Source organism: Colias philodice, chromosome 21, assembly GCF_061535455.1.
Source record: "Colias philodice isolate Cphi_HAF_F1 chromosome 21, ilColPhil1 Martin Lab GWU primary, whole genome shotgun sequence".
Lineage (NCBI taxonomy): Eukaryota > Metazoa > Arthropoda > Insecta > Lepidoptera > Pieridae > Colias > Colias philodice.
In genome coordinates this window covers 3,002,964-3,029,909 of record NC_143106.1, presented here as the reverse complement: position 1 = coordinate 3,029,909, position 26,946 = coordinate 3,002,964, and the positions used below count along the sequence as shown (strand labels likewise).

Genomic DNA, 26,946 nt, shown 5'->3' with positions numbered 1-26,946 from the left:
ATACGTCCATGACTGTAGCTAATTATTTTTATTGTTTATAATAGGGTCACCTAATTGACCCTCAATTAGTTTTAATAAGTAAAGGGCGTTTTCAGGCGCTTTCTAATAATTTCCGTGTTTTCGACAGAAAATTGAATCAAGGAAATTCATAAGGAAGAAGGTCGACAGGGAAGTTAATAGAATATAATATTATTAGAAAAAATCGTAAAACTTAGCTACAGTAATCATGATGTTTTTAAGACACAGTATACATTTATTACTACACTATTCATACCACTATAATTGATTCGGGAACATTTGGCGGGATTCCTTTTGGCGGCCATCTTGGATTTACATTCTATATATGTTTAACCCCTTGTATGTTGAACCACCGGCTCCCGGCGGTGTCACATTTTAGCCGTGTATGTTGAACAACCGGGGGCCGGTGAGGGTTCGAGTGTTTTGTTTTTACTATAAACAACGTCATTGTATATCAACCTATCCTTTCTAACACATTACAAATGCTTAAAGAAGAAACAGGCCGGCTAGTGACGCCAAAACTTGCGCAGCGCTAGTGAAAAAAATTTAAACTAGCGTCATTCAAAACTCCGTCATCGCACGTGGTGACTACGTATTTTTGTTTTGGTGAAAACTTGTACTAATCTTAAAGTGATTCGCTGAATATTAAAAGCAACGATGGATGGGTTATTAAATATTGATTATTTATACTAATTATATAATAGTTCTGTTAATTTTCACTAAAAATCGGTCTGTAACTATCAGCATGTGCAAGGTCGAACGCGTGATAGCGATTTTATTATCGTTATATTTCAGCCAGAAATGGATAAAAAGGCAAGTTGATGTTAAATCTAAAACGTAAAACTACTTAGTTTTGATATATTTCATAGGGTAGCATTATATTTGTTTCAAAAACATGAAAATATGTAGTGAAATACGATACTACGTTGTATCCACCGGGAGCCGGTGCGTCAACAGATTGCGTATTTTTAGGATGCTACCTAAGTATGGATATGCCTCAGGAATATTTTTGTATGCATTAAAATTTTAATTTATTGCTGACTGCGACATTACCGAAATATGACCAGAATAGATGTTTTGAATGTATGATAGTAAAAAACAAACACATCTAATAAGAGTCATACCTTGAAAATATTATGTTTTACGAAAAGTCGTATCCATACTTTTATAGCCTCCAGGTACCAAAATGAAAAATTTTTTGCTACTTTTAACAACTTATATCTTGAAATATTTCCTAGAACTGTACTGTTTTGTTGATTTGTTTTGATGCTTGAATCTATCTAAATCTTAGAAAATGTCTTAAAGTTCCGTTAGTTGCAATATTTTTTCCAAAAACTATGTTTTTAAATGTACGTAATTTTTGACCCAAATTTTTGACCCATTTTTGTTTAACTCCTACTCAAGATATATATAATATAGTGCTGCGATGCTTTCGTAATACATAGTTTATAAGCTTAAGTTTCTAATAAACAAAACATCGTGTCCATATCGGCATGCGTCATTTAAAATAAGGTTGAAATACGATACCCACTTTTGATGACTCGTTCAAGTGGCGGTTTTTTGTGACGATATTAAGATCGTGTGTTGTGTAAAAAATTTGTATGGTGGCACTTGAATTTTGTGTTTTATTTTAAACCTAATGTGATAAGTTGTAAATAAAATGTCTTAATTACTTCCAAATATTGTTTTAATTCAAATTATAACCGAAACTTATCTAAATATCACAGTACCCTATGTTGAAAGTTCTATGTTAGCTTTGATTGAGTATTTATATAGAAATGGTTGAAAGTGAATAAAGATTATTCAATTTACAATAAGATTTATAACTTGAATTAACTTAATTCGTACTAGATACGGAGAAAATCGAGTTACAGTAAAAGTCTATCTCAAAATTTCGCTGTCTGTTGACCAACCGGCTCCCGGTTGCACCGAAAGGGAAAATCCGGAAAATGTCATTACACATAAGAGGGGTTAAACAAATGAATCAGTAGTTTTATGACGGTGGAAATCTTTCACCGATGACCATAAAAAGCAAAGAACTCATAATATCAAGGATAACTTTTAGTATATATAAACCAAATCAGGAATTCGTCCCTTCAAAGTCTATACTATCCACAGAATATATCTGAATAATATCTATAATAAAATGAGAACAATAAATTTGGAAACATTTAACTAGAAGCACAAGTTACACAGTCTAAAGTTTTGTTTGTCAACTAAAGCTGATGCAGGTGTTCTGGAGTATCACTGGGTAACTTAAACAAGCGCTGTTATTACGAAACTGTGGCTATGTACATAATACGGGCCTTTTTGTGGTAGTCAAATAACAAGGAAAGTTTGGGAGTTTAGATAAGGAAATGTGAGGAAGCTAATCTGTATGAGAAGTTTGAGTAAATTGGAATGCCATCAAATTTTACAAAATATGTTAGAATTGTAATTATATAACTCCAATCCACATGAAATTATTGCTTTTTCTTTCTTTATTCTGTGCTGTGTTGGCAATAGGCCAACAAATTTTAAGGACCTCTCGAATGTAGGTCCTGTAATATAAATAGGCGCTATGTCATTTTCTATTGCGGTTGTTGATATTTAATTCCTATTAATTATTACAGGATCAGATCAGCGAATCAGATTAGTCGAAATTCGATCATGTATGTACACTACTGCACGTATCTTTTTACAACACCATAACAATGATATTCTTAAACTAACTGTGCCCCGCGTTTTACCCGCATTGCATTGATGATATACCTAGTGCCTATATCGATAAATGAGCTATCTAACACCGAAAGAATTTTTCAAATCGAATCAGTAGTTCCTGAGATAAGCACGTTCAAACAAACAAACTGCTGTGAACCCCGACACTAGCAGTTATAATTCAGTTGTCAAGTGATGCATTAGTAACGTGTGTCATGATTGATTATATTGGACCTTATTTATTATTCTTATTGATATGCAGTACGTTAACAAAGTAAATAGTATACATGTGTATGCAAATTGAGTTATTGTAAATGATTGCTACTGTTTAGCCGCTACAAATGTGTATCATTATTCTTTTCACAATGGTAACGACCAACTCATTTTAGGTTCATAAGAGTGATGAGGCAGCCATTTATTTACGTGATTTGAAAGTATAAAATTTACATAGGTACTTTTCTACTTCCATACTATTTTCTCTCATAGCGACCTGACATAGTTCTTGTGTTATGGTAAAAATAATAAATTAATTACTCATAATGTCGGTTGATAATCATTATTATGGTAATTTAGAAACAGAAGTAAGAGCAAACGGGATTATTTATATTTTGATATATTTGGGAACGTTTATAAAATCAAAGATGTAATAATGCAAGTGATTTCATGTGTATATCATTATCCCTTTTCTACATTGAGATAATATTAATATGGAGCAGACACCACGGACAAAATCTGTGCGCCAAGCGCGGCGGCGCGGGGCGCGCGAATGACGGCTAGACAGTCATAGATTATGCGATGTCACTGACTCACCGCTATAGAGGCGACACTTTGTTTCATTCTGTCTATTTTATTGGGTGCCACTCCTTACATGCACGTTGACTTGAAATTTTCTTTGTACTTACTTTATATTTATTTTAGATATAAACTGACTTTACTACGCGGGGCTAACAATATCTGGCATATAATATAGGATGAGGAGGTTCAGTCAGGGCTATGGGAAGTTTCATTCCTTACAAATTGAGCCTTTTTTAGAAAAAAAATAAAAGCCGTGTAAAAATTGTGTTTATTTATATTTAGTTCATCATCCTCGGAACATGTTCCCGGCTCAGAAATTGCTTGTATTGTTCCAGTACTATTGTAGCACACCTTTGGCTAAAATAAATGAAACAATAATAATGTTAGCCTTAGCCGACCGATAGTGATGGCTAAAATAATATTTTATTTGTTATACAAATCCGTAAAATTTTATTATTACATATTACTAACATCAATACAAGGAACAGCAGGCTTCTTTAGAAAACGCCTTCCCGCTTTTGTGGTATATTTATCCTCATCGCGAAAATGCAATGAACAGACGCAAGTTCTATCGGATGGTAACCAGGTTTCTTCACTGCGGTTGCTTTGGACAAATTTTACCCATTTTTCCCTTTCTACACGGCCCAGACATGGAAACCTTGAATAGAAAAAATATTAATCTCTGAACTAGCGGTCCGCCCCGGCTTCGCCCGTGGTACATATTTCGCAATAAAAAGTAGCCTATGTTTTTTCTCAGGGTCTAAAGATTGTCTGTGCCAAATTTCATCAAAATCGGTCCAATAGTTTATGAGCCTATTCATTACAATCAAACAAACAAACAAAGTTTTCCTCTTTATAATATTAGTGCAGATAAATAAATAATAATTCAATTATACGTTCAAGTCAGTAGCTTATACAATATCAATTAAAATTGATTAAAATCAATTAACAAAAAAAAATTGGTGATTAAGTAATTGATTTTCATATTTCATGATTTCACCTTTTTTCAATTAACAACCAGTCTATGCTTTTCTAAATATGTAAAATTATTATTTTATACTATAAAAATATACGCCAGCAAATATTACTAACAACACTCATTTCACGCCCAATGTCATATCTTAAATTTTTAATCTATGACAAATGACGCAAAATGTCGCCCGCCAAAAATTTTGTTCTAATTAAGTTTTAAAAATTATTATCTAGTTACTTACTGATTGAAAAGTTATTCCTTTGCACTTTTCCGTATTATTTGTGCAATATCGTAACACACACGTAGGCATATTTGATGCGTTTCACTTTAAAACAAATAAAAAATGAGCGTGACGTTCGCGCCAATGAGCGAGCAAGCGACTGAGTGCAGTTACGCCAGATGACGTATGTTGAGCGGAACATAAGTGGTGTAGGCGGTATCGTCTCCATATTAATATTATCTCAATGCTTTTCTATAATTAATTTGAGTTACCTCAACAAATTTAATTAATGAAACAAGCAATTCCTCAGTCCTTATGAATTGTTCGATTATAGTTGTAGGCGATATTATTTCTGTTTAACCGAATTGAAAATGTAACTAGAGTTTTTAATATAATATTATGGCAGAAAATATAAGAGCTTATATTCGTCTAACGTTTCGTTTCTTTCGTGATCTTTTAGAGTAAACGAAAACTCGTTTTCAGTGTTGTTCAAGATTAGAATATTGCATAGCATGCATGCATCTTTTCGAACGCTCCAGCTCTATGTTCGTTTGATGTAAATGCACCGTTAGATATTAGTAATGATTCACACATTATGTTTTTGTATACTTCAAGTTTCAACCAAAGTATTTCTTTAATTTATTCAAGCTAAATGTCAAAAGAGCAATTAAATTACTTAGATTTATCGACCTAAATAATATATGTGGGAATAGGATAAATTAAGATGTATTTCATAACTAGTTTTTTTATTTTTAGTCTGTGTTTTTCTATTAAGAATATGTTAATATGTTATCTGTAGATCGATGATTATCTATGACGTGTCTATGACAGATTACTTTGTATTTTTGGATACTAAAGAAATGGAGGATGGTTAAAATGTATTTTTATAACCGGTGTCTGGGAAATAAATTGATTGGGCTTATTTTGGAGTTTTAATTCACACCATCCCCACATATATTTACCTTAAAGTAAAGGCTTTAGAGTAGGTAATTTAAAAATTTTCAGCCATTCATAGACTATAACAGAAACCGATACGTTAAATATATTAAGTACCAAAATATAGTAATATTACCCATCAACAATTTATGCCATAACATTTGTAAAGTTTACTAATTGCCATAAGAAAAAGTAGTCGCGAATTTCAAAGGAGCAGAGATATCGCGGATACAATATTCTCGAGATCTACAAAGCGAGGGCCTTTCAAAGGAAATTGTAAGCAAGTCACAAAAGTAATTATATAATGTAGCATTTTCATATCTTTGTAGATAAAATAAAACTTATTAAACTTTGGACCGAGTACTAATGGTTCAACTTTGGCTACCGACTTCCTATACGATTTGAGGTTTTGTGATTGTGTTAAGATTAAATTTGCGAAGTGGTTACCTAAGTATGAAGATGCAGGGGAATGTACCTATAAGATAATATATTTTAAATGTATTAGTTATCACCACAGATTGAAATTTACCTTTAAACTAATTTCTCGTGATTCATTTATTACGTATTGTGCTATGGATAAATTTCCCTCAAATGTTATCACATAAATGTTTTTTTCCGTTATAAACCATAATTATTTATAACACATAATCAGAAATGAATGTTATTTTATATTCAGTGTTATACAAAAATCTGAAAAAAAGTTGTGATAAATTTAAATACACTTCGGAACACTTATTTAAAATGGCTTTTCGCTGTGTTCAATCTACAGGCACACTTCTAAACTCGGCAACGATGTGACAAGTCGTTGTCAAGATGAAACTTAAAATCAAGGCTCTTTTGTTCAATAGCTGGGTCCACACCGGCCGATCCACCGCGATCCGATCGCGCGCGGCAGGCGCGCGATCCAAAGATGCGGGCGGTGTGGACGTGCCGCGCGCGATCCATGCACGCGTTTTGCCGCGCGCGATCCCTACCTCGTGCGATCCGTTAGCGGGCGGTTTTTGTACCCGCTTCAAAGGTGCCTCAGTTGCGTGATGCGCGCGGTGTGGACGGTTGTGTTGGATCGCGCGATCCACCTCACCATGGACATCTCAGAAAGTCGAATATCTCAAATTGAATAGCATTCATTCTTGCAAAATTGTGTTCCACTTCATCTGAAACTAACTCTGCGTACAGCTGAGTCCCAGATTCCAATCGATTTTTGTAAAGTTGTTTCACCCAAAACCGTCGATTTCTTTTTTTTTGATTTTTTGCGCAAACATTTCAGTATAATAAAAGTTACTGCTGCAACGGCAAGACGCCGCCGTTGTACGTGTGACTCCATATCGTACAAGAGTTAGACTGGCTGAATCACGGATCGCCTTAGGATCACTTGGAGCGCATATTTTGGATCGCAAGTTTTTAAAGTGGATCGGCCTAACATGATCCACGATCCATGCTCCGCGATCCTGGATCGCGGATCGCGGGATCACTGGATCGGCCGGTGTGGACCCAGCTATTTGTCATGGAACTTCTTTGAGCGCCTTCACTTGCACGACAAGGCAAAAGTTAACAATCGCGATACAATAAACTTGTTGGTGCTTTGTGAAATGTTTTATTATTAAAACGTATACTTTTTGATATGATGACATACAAAAATATAATGTGGTAGTGCTGTAAGTTTTAGCGCAGGAGTAATTTTTATTTCTAAAGTTTACTTGTTGTAAATTTAAGCATCTACTAGATCTACAGACCTAGGATTAGGATTATGGATATTTAATAGATTTAAATCGGAAAAAATATTGAAGTCATTAAATTATTAAAAACTGTTTTCGCTAATCGCTCCTTCCTTATACACGCCTTGTAATATATTACAATTTATGATCGATACCATTTTAGTTGATACGAAATACTATGCCATTATACTAAATAAACAAGACGGAAAATTACCATGAAAATAACATACATTTATTTGAATATAATATCCATCTATTCGTGATCACATAAATCTCTCCCGAACGTATATTCTAAGTCAGTCATTGTTTGTTTTAATTATAGTTTGGCTTCATATCTCTTCCTAGTTCCTATGTCCAAACTCAAGCGTGCTTTTCATTCTACATAATATATATAATAGTTAAGGGTGTATCGACTTTATGTATTATTAGCTGACTCGGCAAACGTCGTTCTGCTTTATTATCATTTTGGGGATGAAATGCACTAAAATTTCACGAGAATCGGTCAAGTCGTTTCGGAATAGTTTACACAACGATACGAGAACTTTATACATAAGATAATTAATTGTAAAATTGCTTATACACTTTCACAAATTGGTTTAAATAGCATTTTCTTTGCAGATTAAATCATGCGGTACAATAAGAGAAGATCTTCGCAAACTACTCGGACGTCTCGTCATTCCGATAAGAAATATACAATTCGTAAGTAGCTATCATAAATGTTTCAAATCTCTATTCTCTCAATATTTTATTGTTTTACCACTTTGTTTAGGTACCTATTATAGTAGGGAGAGGTCGATCTCTAAACATAAAGCAATGATTTCCCTTTTTCCTTGTAAGTTATTGTTTATATATAAACTTAGTGATCTTTATTTGAGAAAAGGAAACAATTTTTTTGTCTATAATATAATAATTTGGACTCGTATTAAACAACGATTGCTGTGTAAAATTAAATTCAGTTTTCAATAGATATTACATCTCGGAGCTTTTGAAAGATGGCACGATGTTATATGTTACCTCATCGTTACTACAGCTACGTAGGACAAAGTAAATTTAAAAATATACAAACCATAAACATACTTCGCAACAACAAGAAACAAAAAGGTAAGTTAAAATATGATCGCAATTGAACTAAAACAACAATAATTCCGTATGAGCCGAGTTTCAATTGACAAAGTTTGTATAAAGGCGTCGCCAGGGAAAGCTACCAAATACCATTAGTTTAAGTGTCCAACTTCGATTGTACGTAAATTAAGCTGACGTGGGATGAATGGATCCGTACTATGGTTTGGGGTAATGTGTCTCTAAATTCGCTGGTTCATGTGGAACTTTCTTTGTCATCTACAGGATAGCGGAATAATGCTTAGATGTGGAATGGTCTCATTCAAACTATCTTTATCTAAAATAAAGAGATCGCACAATTTGGTATCAGTAAAAAGTATATTTCTATTTACATGATATTTTACTTCTTTAAATATGTAGTTATCTTGTATGAGAATGACCTAATTATCGACAAGCCAATCTATAAAAAACACGTAGCAAACAAAATCAACATTCAGTCACTAAATAAAAAGGTGCTAACGCTATAAAGATTTCCAGCAAGATTCCTGCATTTTTAAAGCAACGTAAAACTTAAATTAGATTAAACCACTAGTTAAAACTCTTACCTAACCAAAAGCTATTAACCGTGAAGCTCTCTGTAACTTAAGTATCATTATGACTGTAGTTTTATTTACCCTTTAATTATACTATTCTCAAGTTTGTTTCCATCTAGTTAGCTTGGAGATTCGCCAAATTCTTTACGCCTTTTCGTTTGAGCAAAACATGTTTATACCAAGTCACGGTTGGCGAAAGAAATCTATTATTTTTGCAAAAGAAATCTCTTAAACTCGGCTATAAAACTTTCGTAATGCGATAAGTTTGTAAAAGATTTATTTATTTGGACACGCTTCAATAGTTGCGTAAATCATTTTATTTGTATTAACCTAATTTTATATTTTTCTTGTCAAAACTTCTTTACCACAAAAATAATAGAATACAATATAAGCTCGAATTGTATAAGCATAAAGAATAATGTCAAAAGCAGCCAGACGATCGTCATTGAATACACGATAACATCATTCACGTTAACATGCTTTGATAAAAATTCTATCTCCTCCTATTGCTTTGTTCCATTATAAATAAATTCAGTACCCGTATGAAAAGTCCTGAATCTCTTTGAAGCTACTCAAACCCAATTTCCTATTGTATGTTGTTCACGTACGGCAAAATGTGTTAATCTGACGGACATTGTAGTCTATTTCGGTACATTCAGACCCAAAAGTTGTAATACAGTTTGGTCATTCTGACGGTATTTGAGTTGTTTTGTATACGCTATTTTGTGATGTGGATAATTTGGAGTGCCATATAAATTGAAGTTTGTTTTGTTAGTGGCTTTGGGAGAGAATTCTAATAAAGATGTATATCATCATGTGAATGTTTTCGAATATACGGAGTACTAATTCATGACCTTATAAATTTTGTACTATAATGTTATTTTTAGTTCTAATAGCAATTTATTAATTATCCTACACCTTTGTAATCTTGGAAAATGAACGGTATTATAGTGTAAATTTCTAAATGTTTTCATAGAATATACACCTACCTATGTAGTGTTACATAAGTTTGCTGAATATTTTAATTGCATCCTTATATCTAGACATACGGCTGTAATAATATCATTAGTGTCTAATATCAAATGATACTTAGTGCACTTTGGCAACTTAAAACACTCATTCCGAGTAAACACTTACATAAACAGACACTTCTGTGGATTTTATAGATAATTTTGGGCACGACGGTAAACCCACTACTAAATCTTAAGTGCCGCTTCTGTTAACATTTCGTTCTACAAGCAATGTTATATCAAAGTAGTTTTATGGCGAGATAGTTGAGATTGGATAAAGAGCACTCAAATCTAATAAAAGTGAGGGAAATCAAAGTATCTATGTATGAAAACGAAAAGAAGGTGACCTCTACGTAGATGGTATAGAAGTATGATTTCATGTTGGTACATTTGCATTACCATGATAGACATCATAGCAGTATTAATTCCAGTGTTTAAAATAGACATAGCTATACGGATAAACAGAGGTCTATATAGGTCGTCTAGCGCCATCACTTTCCCACGTGGGGAATAATACTGCTTTAGGTCAATATTAGGACACCATGATCTATGAATACTAATATACTGCTGAATAGTTGAATACTACTGTTATTAAATTGACGCACGAACTAAACATATAACTGGAACTAGTCTAAAATTAGTTTTGTGATAACCCATTTATCGAGCAAAGCTTCAGGCTATATAACTTCAGGCTAATATGAATGAGAGCGGAATATCATTAAAAAATGAAAATATTCCCTTTGAGGACAGACGTTGCAGAAATTGCGTCGGTCAGCCTGTCAATTATAGAAATCTCTCTAACATCTATTATAATTTATAATAGATGTTAGAGAGATTTCCCTTTAACAAAATGTACATTTACCCATAAAGTAATCATGAGAGAATTTAATATTTCCATAGCAACCAGTCTAGACTCCACATTAATGATATTTCTATGATGAAGGGTTTTGAGTTTACTAAGAGCCGATGTAAAGGGATCGATATATTTAATTAATTGGATGGCTTACACAGGTGATTCATCAAGGCAGGGGATAGACTGATGCTATAAGTAATGGTGTATTGAATTTTGAACGGGCGGTCATCAATATCGATCAACAATACTTAACCAAATGTATAAATACGACACTTAGTATAATACACTTCCAAGTGTAGCAATTAATTATTATCCTGAAGCTTATTACGTCGATACAGTGGTACCAACGTTAATACTGTGGTTGACAGCCACCTTGATAAAGTGGTTGACGCATGTGCGTAGAACCGAGGTCTCCTGGGTTTGATTCCCGGTGGTACTTGTCCCCCACCCCTTACACCACTTACCCCACTAGGGGACACGGGACTTCATTTTTTATTACGTTAGTACCTATAAGTATAATAGAGTCGGAAAGTTTGAAAGGATGCATGAAAGTATGGTATGTATTTTGATCCTCTTGGTAGTGATGTAGCCTATGTACCAGGATAAAAGATAAGCTCTGGAAAAACTTGCTTTTGCCCGCGGGTTCTTTTTAACACTAAAACAGATGGAACAATATGCATGTTCACATGCATTTAAGCAAAGGACGAATTATGGACTATTTCATAGCATGCTATAAAATTTAATTTAACATTTTCTACATTGAAATTATTATTCAGCAACAACAAATCAACCAGTTTTTAGCTAACTATATTGCTTTGTTCCTATCTTATCTTATCTTAATATATATAAATCTCGTGTCACAATGTTTGTCCTCAACGGACTCCTAAACCACTGAACTGATTATAATAAAATTCGCACACCATGTGCAGTTCGATCCAACTTGAGAGATAGGATAGTTTAAACATGTAGGTACCACGGGCGAAGCCGGGGCGGACCGCTAGTATATATTATATAGGTTTGCGGAATATTCCACTTTTGATTTGAATGCGGGAGAGTTTATTGTATTCGCAGAGTAAATTGACCAGGCCAAGCGTTCGACTCGATCTGTTCACTGAACTGTCTGAACCGTATATTATACCTACTGTTTTTATATTGATTTAGTTAGCTGGCTGCGGGTTACGAAATTCTCAGTTTTAATATACTAAAAACCTTCAAGTAGGTATTGTGTAGTATACGTAGCGAGAATATTTTACGTTAGCATGTGTATTTTTTAATATGTACAAAATATTTTATGAAGACTAACGAGGAATTTCAACTTTAGTCGCGTAGTAAGGAGTTTATAGTTATTAACTTTCTTCCCTTTTATATGGAGATAAAGAAGAAAAGTTATTACAGCGTTTGCATTAACATAATATAGTGAATTTTATCCTTTTATATTATGTATTAAATAATATTATATAAAAAAGTTGTTTTCCGCCGTCTTTATGAAGTGAAACTTCTACGTGCGTTGAGAGTAAAATTTCAAGGTCGCGTCATGGCAATACCGCCACTTCATCACATGAGTAGAAAGACGGACTTCATGGAGTAAGGCGATGATTTTGGTATTTTTGAATCTTGCCAAAGAAGTTTCACTTCGGACAAGCGTGTTCGGCACACACCCCCTTTATAGAGTGGTTCAAGAAGACGGTTTTAGTATAATATAGCTTTTTATAAGTTTTAGAAATGCGAGCGAAGCCGCGGGCCTAAAGCTAGTATATGTATAAAACATGACGCAAACTAATAGGTATAGTTGTTAAACGTACAAGAACATGATACGTTAATATTTTATAAGTGATATTTCCCAGGGTTTGTGCCGTCTACAAATGTGGGTAATTTAGACGTCTTTGTAATGAATGAGGGTAGATACGAACTTGTATTATGTTGTTATTCTCTGTTAGGATATCTATCTGTAGTAATAAAAAATCTATTGTTAGAAGGCATTTTGTATACAAGAAAATACATTACTCAGCATTTTCATGATAGATAGGTTTATAACCATATTTATAACTATAAATATGGTTATAAACTTACAAAAGTTCTTGGATATTTTTAACACAGAATCATTAGGTACACTGGCTTACATTATATTAGTAACTAGCGGTCCGCCCCGGCTTCGCCCGTGGTACATATGAAAAATAGATGTTGGCCGATTCTCAGACTTACCCGATATGCACAGAAAATTTCATGAGAATCGGTCCACGCGTTTCGGAGGAGTATGCAGACTAACATTGTGACACGAGAATTTTATATATAAGAGATTATGGAACATAAAATTTATTGACGTTTTTACTGTAGGTAATTTTTTTCTACATTAAAATATAATCGCTCCATCGCTCGTTACTAAAGATCTTTTTAAATAATATAATTGTAGAATTTCCAAACGTTCCACAATAAATTATAATTAAAAAACTATGTAAGTTTTGTTTTAATTAAAAATAAAAATATAGTTAAAAAAACAGTAAAGTTAAAAGGGTGAGCAATAAAATTGCAGCAGCGGTAATTACATTCGCTACGAAGACAAGGCTTCATTTCCCGCGGTGAATAATTTCCGATATAAAAGCACTTTTGTACGGAAACTTGGATTTAAATGTAACTTATTTCTTTTTTATTTACGTTTAAAATGTAGGTAGTTGTTACATAAAATTCTCTATTTATGACTATTCTATTCAAGGAAGTTTTTGAAATGTCTCAATGAAATCCTAAATTGTAAGGATTTATATGAGATATTAGTAGTAATTATTTTTAACAAAACACGGCTTTTAAACGGCTTCGAATTGTCAGAACTTTGTATTTTGAAGTCGGTTGAAAAACATTCTAGATCGTGAAATAGTAAAAGATTGTTTGTGGCTACGAGGAAAAAGACCTCTTACAAAATAATACATACTACTTCAGCCAAGCCACTCTAAGAACAAGGTCCACTCACAACAAAAACTATTAACACTAGTAGCTGTACATAACACAGTTCTACATAGTAATTTAGCCAGTAATTGTGCCGTGAAGTGATGGAATATAGGGTAAGAGGTAGCCCTGGTTGCCAATTGTTAGCCGCCATGTACAGGAACCCTTACCATAAGTTAGTAATCGTCTCTTGAGTTTACTTACTGCATTCGATGGCGAGAGAATCTGTCAAATAAGTTAGTCATGGTACCGATAAGTAACAGTATAAATCGGTAGCGTTTATTTTTTTTAAGATACAACCGTTTATGCTGAAAATTTTCGCATGTTGCGACATTCGCAAGGGAATCAAAACCTACAACCAAAAACAGAGAATCTTGAAATTTAGTACAACTCAATATCCGCGTCATATAGCACACCTGAAGAAAAAATATAAAATACATACATTTTTAAACAGGTTTGTGCGGAACCCTCGGTTTGCAAGTCTGACTTGCACTTGGCCGGTTTTATTTTACTTTAAGTCCCATACAAAAATAATTTTCTAAGTGACTTTTTATGCAGTTGCTAGCGAGTCACTGTAAACTCATGGTAGGTGTACAGGGGTGGTTTCCCATCGTTATGCCTCAATAGATCTAACGAGAAATTGCTTCTAGATTTATGATTGAACGGCAAATTGGAATTATTAGGCATTGACGGCATGATTGCTTGATGAAGTGGTTGTGCTTTATAAATTATATTTTTGGTTTGTCTAAACGAGGGTTAAATGGTCAATTATGTAGTTTAGAATATGTAATCTAAATGTATGTATCTGACCTGAAAAATGCGATGTATATAACGATACTTAACTATAATTATATTAAAACCATATTAATCTTTTTGTTAATGTATCTTTTGAATAATTGAAGTAGATATACCTAATGATTATGTAAATTAAAGTAGTTTGTTCTTAGATCTAATTATTAATTATTGCATCGAAATATTTATGTGTAATCTGGTTTCTGGTTATAACACAATATCATAGCGTACATAATATTATGTTACTAGTTCCTTTTTAACCAGATATTTTAGTTTACTAGGTAAATAAAGAACTCCAGTTAATAAAAACATTGAATTTATAATCAACGTGAATTTAGTTATACCCGCAATTTTAATACTCTACCCACATTAAATTAAAATCAACCATTAGATCTCAGGGCAAAGTTATTGATGCAGTCTTGCGAGATTGAGCAATAGAGAGCAGAATTTTGAGTAACAAGAACCACACAGGTGAAGTCCCCTAGGAATATGCTCCTAACCAGATTTACTTCAAGCATATATAACTATATTTGGAGAGGAGTTTGCAAACACATGACTAAGCGGTTAAATTTGGTACGTAGTTTGTGCTTGATTTTGGATTTATTGGCTGATAATTGAAATAGCTGACCTTCTGTTCTTGTTGTAAAGTACTTTTCATTTGCTGGTGAATGAAATAGATAACATTTTTCTTGGAGTGAGTTTAGAACCGTCTTTATGCACAGAATAATAATATTTTATGAGAATTTTGAACACAGTTACATAAATAACAGCCATGATTGGAATATAATTGATTTTCGCTTCATCCATCGGCCATCTATTTGCATAGGGCACAGAAAGTTGATCACCGACAATTGCCTTCATTTTTAATCGACTCGGCCAACAACTGTGAAATGCCTATACATAAAGGTCTATAAAAATATTCAGGATTTTTTCCATCTATTAATAAAACTGGATCCATTGAAATTGTACTCGTACCTACACATTTTCTAAAACATGAATGGTTATAAAAACTTTTCAAAATAAAATTGAAGTACACTAAAGGCCTTTTCTAGTTAATATTTTTAATCAAGTTTCATACAACCTTGTATCCACTTCAGCTATTAGAAATTCATAATGAAAACCTTTTAGCGAACATTGTTTAATAGTTAGTCAAACCATAATGAAAAGCAATTACCGCATCTGGTAACAAATTTTATGCGTTGCATTTTAAGCCATATTCCAACAGATTAAAACCGAATTTGCTTTGATATCCCACAACTTGGTAGATAGTTAGAAACCACTCAAACTCTGGATTTGTTGAAAACTTTGGCTTTGCATTCGTAATAACAAAGTTGGTGCATTTTGTGCGCATCTGATGAGCAGACAAGATGGATTTTTTAGATGCAGGAGGGTTACTGTTTTTAATTGAAGCTCCAATTCGTAATTATAATTTATAATATACAAGCAGTGCCTTGCTATTTCACCCGAGGACGAACCGGCTAGCAAAATGCTATATAGCTCACGTGTTATTATGATCTACAACCGACATTACTGTAGAAGTTTATGATTCCATCAAAATCGCTCCAGTAGTTATTTCGTGAAAAAGTAACAAGCATATCTACATCTATCCTCACAAACTTTCGTATTTATAATATTAGTCGGATAATATAATAAAAACTATCTTTCTGAGTTATGTATGTACTCGAGCACGTATTGCTTAGTTGAAACAGAAACAATTCTAACAGAATATGCAGTTATTTGCAGCTGTGAGATTCATCTAGAAAGTATCGTTTGGATCTTTGAAATATTACTTGTGTCCAGTTTCCAGATTATTAAACTCAGTATAATACTCAATAATTCGATTCTGCAAACTTATAACTAACAAAAAAACGAAATTTATGCTCTTACTAACTTTCCGCCCGCGGTATCGCTCGCGCAGTCAAAGTCCAAAGAAAACCCTGCATAGTTCCCGTTCCCGTGGGATTTCCGGGATTTACCTATCCTATGTCCTTTCTCGGGTATCAAAATATCTCTATACCTGCAAATTTCATGCATTTGCATGAAATTAACTACTGAACCAACTTTGGTTCAGTAGTTAAGGCGTGATTGAGTAACAGACAGACAGACAGAGTTACTTTCGCATTTATAATATTAGTATGGAGTATATGGAAGTATGGATTTTAAAACAGATACCTACTTCCCAAAATTTTCTGTTTACCATATTATCTGATACTGGCAAATACAATAGGTACACTATTATAAACCAGCACATTATATAATATAACTTAATAATATAGTTTTCTAGTTCTCTGTATTTAAAATAAGATAAAATAGAAGTCTAGAAATTTCTCTACCTTCAAGCGTTTGCAATACACCAAGAAATTCTTTTAGAAAATTTTTAAAGGAAATAATGTCGTGAATTTTAACGGCATACCGCATTATATAGATCGGGAAATAGGTTATTTTCATTCAATGAGGTCGCTTATTGAATTTAACACTTATATAAGAGGCTATTTTCAAAACCACGCCATTTATTTTCAAATCTTCTCAGAATAGCTGCAAGGAAATTATACTTATTTTTTATTTCTCGTCTTTCGAAATTCTGTTAATTTAAAATATTTTATAGATGATAAAATAGTAAAGAAGTAATGGTAGATTTCATGCTTAGAGAGTGGTTTTTATGAAGATAATAAAGCTTGTTCCTTATAACATCAGCTTTTTGTTGAAAGATAGTGAGAGGCCCGTCCAAATAATATACAATATTAATTGATTGATAGACTAAGAAGAAGTGCAAGTTAAAGTTTGTTATAATGGCTAGATTATTATTTATTCCTCAGAACAGCAACAGCTGTAATAATAATATGTAAGAAATCGGATACAGGGATAGATTATAAAACTTCATTAGCAGCTAGTAAGTACATGCAAGTCCATTAAAAAAAGACGTGTGGCACTCGGGGACTGCCGCGGTAAAGCTATTGCATAGCATGCCTTCAAGCCACACCTCCGAGCCCGTCGGAGTGGGGAGCGTGAGGTTTTTTCGTTACAGAATTTCTTGACTCGGTCCCCGCGCTCAAGGCCCGCGATAGAAGCTATGCAATAGCTTAAAATAAACAATCTAATCTAATATTAAAATATGAATATTCATAGTTAGGTACCACTTTTAATACCAAAGAAATCTTCAATTACCATGCAATCAAGTGGCTCAAAATATACTTGAAAAGCTCTTACGTACAAAAGCCTCTGGAGAACCTCTTGTCTTTAATTTAGTCGCGGCCATAAGAGGCCTTGAAGCCCTCACCTGTGGCCACTGACACTGTCAGTGTAGAGGATAGACGTGTTGTCATCAGTTTTTAAAGTTTTCTTGTTAAAGTGAAGCTAGGTAAAGTTTGTTTAAACGTAGTTTACTGTGAAGCTGGTGAGATTTTTAAACGTAAGTTGTTGTAACTGACTATGAGTTTTGTAATTGACTATGTGAATCGATTAATATACGGTCTAAATAATGATTACGTTGAATGCATACTATTCAAAAGTTGGATTGATATCAAGAAAAACGCATTTTTTCTCTTTAATAAAATAAACAGGGTAACTTCAATAAAAATATGAAAAACAATTCAATCAATTATAAATAACATAGCCGTGAAATATAGCATTCAGAAAAGCCATTAACAATCAAACAAATACTACTCCATTTCTGAATCGAAAACACGAATCAAGTGGAATTTTTCGCAATAATTCACATGAATAAATCGTAAATCTCTAATAAATCAACATTTCATCCACGAAATAAGAATAAATCTCCAATCTTTATTTGGAAACAAAATACTTTTTATTCCATTAAGGGTTCCAATATAAAATTCGTATCCCTTCAAAGGCACTTTGTTATTTTTGTTGAACTACAAAATCAATCAATATATTTTGATATATCCAACAAACAAGCACGAATTACCATAATTGCACTAGCATATGCAACCGAGGTCTTAAGATTTAGATAGTATTATTTATTATTATCTGTGGTTTTAGTATTGAATTATAGTTTTATAACCAGATAAAGTAAATATAAATAAAGTAAATTACACTTTTTTATTTACAAAGTTCACATGATTTAGTTATCAATTCGTTATAGCAGCAAAGAGTCTTTTCGCCTTTCTTTATCAACATATTTTACTTTACATGTATGTTTTAGAATTTAGATTATTCCTCGTAACGCGCACAACATAAAAGTATGTTAATAAAGTATTTAAATTAAACAGTATGGAATAGCGAGCTGAACAAGATTTGCATGAAATTTGGCTCATAAATAGTTTCTATCCTGGATTAACATGGGATACTTTTATACTGATATTGTTTAGGCCGACGAGAACTGAGAACTGAGAAAAGCTTACTCAGCTTTTCAACCAACTTCAAAAAAATAAGAATTCTTATTTCTGACTTTGTTACCATTTTGGTAAGGGTGAACCGATTTTCTTTATTATTATTTTTTAAAGAAAGTGCCTTATGGTTTGTCCTATTTAAATGTCCAGTTCTGACCAGTCGAAAGCGGTTTATTTATATTGGAAAAAATATTTATTTATTCTGCATACCAATAGGGTCGTTTATCGAATACGTAAGAAAGGAATTCTTATAGATTACGTAAACGGAATATTACTTATTCCTTGGTAAGATTTACTATAAGCTGGAAATCTGCCAAACTGGTCCACAAATTCATGTATAGAATCGCAACTTTGCATTTTCTGAAATGTTTTTGGAAACTGCGCACTGAAATTTGTTTACCCATAAATATTGCTTAGAAAGAGTAGTTCTTTTATTTATAGCAGTAGTTCATAGAGTGCTTATACAGAGATAGCAAAGTTATGCCTCGAAGTTATGTGTTGGAAACGTTGCGATATATAAAATGTATTTTTGTATTAAATCTGCGCTGATTTTTCAGTGCTTGGTTATTTGTCGAATATTGTAAACAATTACCATTACAAAAATTTGCAAAGATAATGACCGAAGATTAAATAGTCGGCTGTAAATGTGACTCTACTTTTAGCCCGAATCAAACACAGCCTAATAATAGATATCTAATAATAATATGAAAAAAATAAAAGATGTGCAAAATTAAATAAGATCCCTGACCTGTAAGAATAAGGTATATATAGTTCTCAATACTATAATCAATTGATTTCATCAAATAGCGCGGCAATAGAGAATAATTAGAAACACATTGTATTATAACGTATTGTTTGTGCTTAAAATAAATTAAAGTAACTCACATTAATTATATAATTTCATGAAAATAGTATAAAAGTAATTAACATCTGTACGAGTTAAATACATTCATAGTGAACATTGATATCTTTCTGGCTCCACATTACTTGGCGTTATTTGGCAAACTTTCAAATTAGCATCATTAAATATACTCTGATATTAATATTATGTTAATATAATACTTTAACTTTACTCATTAAAGGTAAGTTATTGCTTTGACAATTGTATTCAACTGCCAACTTTATCCGATATTCTTAAGGATGTGTTCTTTATAAAGGAGAAAACTTCTGACATTATTAAGAAATTACGCAAAGTGAAATTCCCTTAAAACATAAGCAGCTTTTTTCATTTATTTGATTGATATTTATTCCTTTGTCTATACGAAAAAGGTAAAATTTCTTAAAGATTGAAAAAGGTAAAATTTCTTGAAGACTGTACATGAATAACTAGGACATTTATATGAATGTAAAAATATTCTTTTCAATTTTATCAATGTAAAATTTATTCTGTTTTCATTTTTAACTTAGATAGTATTCTAAGGTACAGATACCTACAACCTACCTACAGTCGCATGAAAAGTTAAAATGATTTTTGTCATAACTTTTAATAAACTAACTATTGAAGAATATTTTAATCTATTTAGAATAGGAATATTAAAATAGAGATCCATTTAAATATGTATTTGAATATCCCAAAATTCTGAAACATGTTTTCCGTTTGTAGCTGGGTCCACACCGGCCGATCCAGTGATCCCGCGATCCGCGATCCAGGATCGCGGAGCATGGATCGTGGATCATGTTAGGCCGATCCACTTTAAAAACTTGCGATCCAAAATATGCGCTCCAAGTGATCCTAAGGCGATCCGTGATTCAGCCAGTCTATACTCTTGTACGATATGGAGTCACACGTACAACGGCGGCGTCTTGCCGTTGCAGCAGTAACTTTTATTATACTGAAATGTTTGCGCAAAAAATCAAAAAAAAAAGAAATCGACGGTTTTGGGTGAAACAACTTTACAAAAATCGATTGGAATCTGGGACTCAGCTGTACGCAGAGTTCGTTTCAGATGAAGTGGAACACAATTTTGCAAGAATGAATGCTATTCAATTTGAGATATTCGACTTTCTGAGATGTCCATGGTGAGGTGGATCGCGCGATCCAACACAACCGTCCACACCGCGCGCATCACGCAACTGAGGCACCTTTGAAGCGGTTACAAAAACCGCCCGCTAACGGATCGCACGAGGTAGGGATCGCGCGCGGCAAAACGCGTGCATGGATCGCGCGCGGCACGTCCACACCGCCCGCATCTTTGGATCGCGCGCCTGCCGCGCGCGATCGGATCGCGGTGGATCGGCCGGTGTGGACCCAGCTATTGAGAAGCGAGGGCGGATACTATGTATTTATGGACCCTCATGATTTCCTATGGGAATGTATATATTTTGCATAGTAATATATCCAACGTCTCTTGCTTTAATCAGATCAAATAATATTTGCTCAAACGAAATATCGCTATAATACTGTTTTATAATGGAATGAAATGCATTTTACAGGTTTGTCACTAATTAAAACTTACATGAAAATACATAAAACACGAAACCGATTAAATGTAAGCTCTTGGCACAGTCCATGCCAATTTTCGACTTAGCCATATTTGTGCAGATAAGTTTAATTAGAATGTTCTAACTAGATGGTGATTTGAAAGAATGGGGAGCAATTTCATGAGGATGATAAAGTCACTGCAGACTAAGTATCTAGCACTTTTTGACATAAATGTAAAACCTAGTATAGTACCTATTATATTAAATTATTTGGTCTAACGTGTAATTATTTTTGGCTGATGAGCTAAACAATACCTATCTAGTTATAAATGCTCTATATTTTAATTTTTATCCAAACTGCAAAATATATTTAATGATTTTCAAAATGGTTGATAAATTACTGTCCAACCACATACCTAATAGACAAAATTACGGTCACATCCCGTAAAATATAGCCGATATTAAATCGTAATCCGATAATGCAAGTATTAACTCCAAATAAAACCACTCATATTTTACAAAACGGAATACAAATTATCCAATCAGCTTTCATTAATTTTGTATAAAAGTAATTTTTATCGAAAATAGGTCAATTTTGTGTGACGTCATCGGAATAGGACAGATTTCTCATTTCATAAGGAGATTTTATATTAATCCCAAGAGAGTCTCTCAAACACTCGTCAAGTAAAGAACAAAGGGAAAATAAAAAGGGACGTTTTATTCGTATACGTGATGTATGAATTATGGATTGGAGAAAATTCGCTTTTAAACGAATTTTGAAATTGTATGAAATGAGTGTGTGCCTTTAAACGTTCCATTAGTTGATGTTGTTAATAATAAAATTAAATTTGTTCCTATATGATATATATTTTGGAACATATGGAACTTATGGAAAATATGTCACCTATTTTAATTACTTTTCCATAAGTTCAGGGCATAATTTTGATATAAATACTCATCATTTAGACAAACAAACAAAAATACTTTATTGTGCACCAAAATAATAGAAACAGCAGTAAATATATGAACATAAATATATATTTAATTTCGCAGCATATTCATTTTTAAGGAAAGTAGTTATATAATAAAATAATTTGGAAAATCCAAAAGTGCACGCCTCATAATTTTTTTTTAATAAATATTTATTAATTATTATTTTTGTTTATTTAATAACAATTAAACCACATCGAATCAGACCCTGAAAAATGAAAGGGTTCTATTCCTGAGCATACTCAAGCGTAAGAGAAAAAAAAAGACTCGATTAGTAAAGTATTTCGGTCGCTATCGTGTTAACAAGAAAAAGGATCCGCACATACAGACACACGGACGTCCAAGACAGAACTTTTTTAACTGTTTTTTAACTAGTTTAAATAACAAAAATGACATCAAAAATATCATGAACGTTAAAAATAGTGTTTTTTCTTAATATGTGTGTGTATGTATTATCTTACAAGTGCAATGTATGATACATAAAGACATTTTAAGTTTGAAAAATCAGATGTTTTGCGCGAAGTGACAGTAGTACCCACCTCAACGCTTCGCTTATGAGGCGTGCAATATATTACGACAGGAAAAATGTAAATGATTATATTATCAACAAATTTTTCCAGACATAACATACCCATTTTATCAAGGGCCATATATCAACGTCTTCAAACTTATTTCTATTTTACTTCGGTAAACATAGTTGTCAGTATCGGGGCTTTATTTGTATCGAAAAATTAAATTTTCCACTACCGTCAAAGTCTACAAACAATGCCGCATGGACAATGCCACTTAGTTTCTTAATACATGTAACAGTATGAAGTCTTTGTAACGTCCTAACAAGGTTGTCCTATTGTTTCGCTTCACGATGTTTACAATAACATGACCTATAAATGAATTTTGTTTTAGATTGATATGTTTTTGTAAAAGCGATGTAAACGTGCTTAACCTTTAAATAAATGATGTTTTAGATTGACATGTTTTTGTATAAAAAGCAATGTAAATTACGTGATTATGAATGTTTGTGTAATGACAATTATCCAAATTTTAGATTACCAGCAAATGACTTGATTAGTGATCAATCAAAATACATAATATACAATTCTTAAGATAAATTGGTTTAATATGTTTAACAATAATATACATTGATTTTCTCTAACGCCATTCTAATCCACAGCGAATAATTCGGATCTAATCGTACAATTAATTATTCCACCTTAAGATTTCAATTAAAATTATTCAGATGTTCGTTACAATGCCTCCGTTTCAGCCCTAATTCGCTATTCTAAGAAAAGCCTATATCTCTTCCCAATTGTAAAGGTATGAAAGCTAAAGTGGATACGTATAACGTAACTAAAGTGGGAACGCACCGGCAGTTTGGTAGAGAACCTCACTGAGGGTGGGCGTATTGCACGATATCTTTTGCCGCCAAAATTACGACACATCTGCGAATATTCTATGACCAAATTATAACGATGTATGAAATTAATTAATGAACTAGTGATACGTATTGCTTAGAATAAATAAATATTATAATGTGTGTGTATGTTTGTGTGCTTTTTGGAAATGAATAGATTAGATCCATCGAAGGATACAGACGATCACGGTAAAGGGAATTGTACGAAACAAAATAAAGTGCTAGGTGAGTTCTTGGTGTATGATTTGTTATTAAATAGTACATTAATTAATACTAGCGGTCCGCCCCGGCTTCGCCCGTGGTACATATTTCGCAATAAAAGGTGGACTATGTTCTTTCTCAGGGTCTAAAGATTGTCTTTGCCAAATTTCATCAAAATCGGTCCAGTAGTTTATGCCTGAAAACCATACATACATACATACAAACCTTTCCTCTTTATAATATTAGTACCTATAGATTAGTATAGATGATAATATATTAAAAAAAATCAAATTTGACATAAATTTTACCTACTGCTTTAACCTCGGTTCAATGAGATTTAGGGTAACGGCACCAGTGGTCAGCCAGGCACCAGTGATCAGCCTATTGCGTTGTTTATTGGCCATAAATATCGCTGTAATCAAAATAACCAAATCACGCGCACTTGAATAGAAGCTCTGTTTCGTTATTGGTTCATGCATCACGCGATAGGAGCAGCAGGGGGTCAGGGGAGAGAAGTAAACACGTTCGTACAGGTGCTGTCCGTCGACAAGAGCAAAAGTGTCATGTCTGCAATATTTTTTGTTTCACGTGGTGCTCTTTTGAAAGGTGAGAAATAACATATTTTAGTATGAAATGTGATTGTGTTTTATAGATAATAACTTTATAGATTACTTAGAGCATTTAATTTTATGAAATTTGATAAAAAATATTGTTTTTTTAATTAAAAATTTGAGGGGCTGACCATTGGATACTGATTTTTTATGAAAGATCCAATGGACAGCCCCTGGGGCTGATTACTGGGATTATTCCTAATTGTTAGAAAACCCAGTGGTCAGCCGCATTTCAAAATATTTTTTTCAAGCGGCTGACCACTGGGTCTCAATCTGTGGTCTCAATGATCCAGTATTCAGCCACGATGTTATTGAAATAATATTTTAAGTATAAATGCGAATGTTTGTGTTTAAATATATAAGTAATACTTCATGTTAGTTAAGTTTTACCTGAAATAATGGTATTATGTGTATTCATATCCAAAAGTTATTATTGTTCCCTTTTTTTTCTAACTAAAAATGCCGCCAAGACAACAGTATCCTCCAGAGAAATCCTCCCAAAGAGATCCTCCTGTGGTTGATTATAATTATATATATTGTGGATTATAGATACATCAATAATATTATAAACTAATATCGCTGATTTTTTTAAAAAGAATTATTGCTGTTTTTATGATAAATAATAAGAAGTTCCTAGAAAATAAGAAGACACAAAGAGATTGTAATAGTATGTTTAAAATAATATTTGTATTATGTACGATACATATTTTTTTGTGCTAAGTGAATCGTTGCTATAAAAATGTGATTAATATACATTTGTAGTTGATTTTGATATAACATTGTTTATTTTGATCTCATAATTAGTTATACTTACTAAAGGCTGAACACTGGGTTCAACAAGGCTGTTTATTGGTTTTTAGAGGCTGTTCACTGGGACACTGGGCCATTTTTTGTTTAAAATTAATTATATATTTTACTAAGAGAATTATTGGTTTTGATAAACGCTGATTCGAAACTACAATAAACAATAAATCCATACATGTTGTACGTTTTTTTATTCGACGATTGTTGTAGAAATGGCAATTGTCAAAACTTCAAAAAGCTGTTATGAGGCTGACCACTGGTGCCGTTACCCTATAATAATTGTATTTGATTTTTGCAGAAAAATTAATTTTACAAACTTTTCACGAAATTATCACATTTGTTTTTTGGGTTTATTTCTAGGCACAAATTACAATTACATGTATTAATTAAATATATTATATTTTTTTGTATACCTAATATTTTAAATCAACATTGCAATTTTGCAAAGTGCGACGAAGTTTCAGAAGAAAGTTTCAAATAGAAATTATTCATATTATAATGACTTGTGTAGGTAATGTTAAAAATCACTGAACCTTATATTTGAAATATTATTAAAAAAACGTGGACTTTGATTAATGAGATATTAACATTACGCGGAAAAATAATCAAATCATACTTTTGCTGCAAGTTGTTACGCGGAAAATATTTCTTTCAAGGCGAATGTTTTCACGTATTATAATTTAAATAATACCATTTTCCGGGAAATCCGCCTTTACACAAATGGTGCTATTTTTCTCGGCTTGTTTTCATGTTACGCCAATCGGTTATCCGGAGTTTCCTTACATTATCAAATTGTTCTATTTCCTTCATAGCAAAGAGTGAGTGAAATTTTGCAACACTCATCCATCAAATACACATTTGTAATATCATAGTAATAAATAAAGACAATTATAAAAAATGTGATGGTTTTGGTGTATTTTCTTTGAGATCTTGCGTTTGATTTTAAAGGTTTTTTGATACATCATTACTTAAAATATCTACTTGAAGTGACCTTTTTTCGCACTGTTTTAAGTTGATATTAATAATAGCTTAAATACTTAGTTCGATATTATTTGATCAAAAAGTGAGTTATAATATCGTTTTAAAGTTAGACAAATAAAGCAGATGGACAGGAAGAGAGATAAAATTGGAGAATACACGTTTTCGCGTGTTGAATAGAAAATATTTTACGAGATTTTGAAGCGGTGAATACGACAAAGTTTCATACAAAAGGTAAGCGTTATGTTTCTCACTCCAATGACTTTATCTTTATTTTTATAGTATTATTCAAACACATAAATATAGATAATATGAAATAATAAATTGTTAATTATAATACTACGACACATCTCAGCTTAACATCAGGCGAGATTGTGGTCAAGCGCTTCCCTATCCCTATAGGTAAAAAAAAGTACTTACTAATAAATGTAAAATTGCCAACATCGATAAATAAAATGAAAATGTAATAACTAACTAAAAGCACTTCAATTAAATCTCAGTTAAAAGCTGTATTTTTTGTAAATAATATTTCAACGTTTTCTAATTAAGTTAATGTAATGAATAATAACATTAATCTGTTAAA

At 32.6% G+C, this 26,946-nt stretch overlaps 1 long non-coding RNA gene across 1 annotated transcript in view; it reads right to left on the bottom strand.

Annotated features, from left to right (window-relative positions):
* Window positions 1–6,917: 6,917 nt before the first annotated feature.
* Window positions 6,918–26,946, bottom strand: part of LOC149478741 (uncharacterized) — a 122,546-nt gene continuing 102,517 nt past the window's right edge. The window contains exon 2 of the long non-coding RNA XR_016317308.1: window positions 6,918–7,134. This is a non-coding gene — a long non-coding RNA (uncharacterized LOC149478741). The remainder of the gene's footprint in view (window positions 7,135–26,946) is intronic.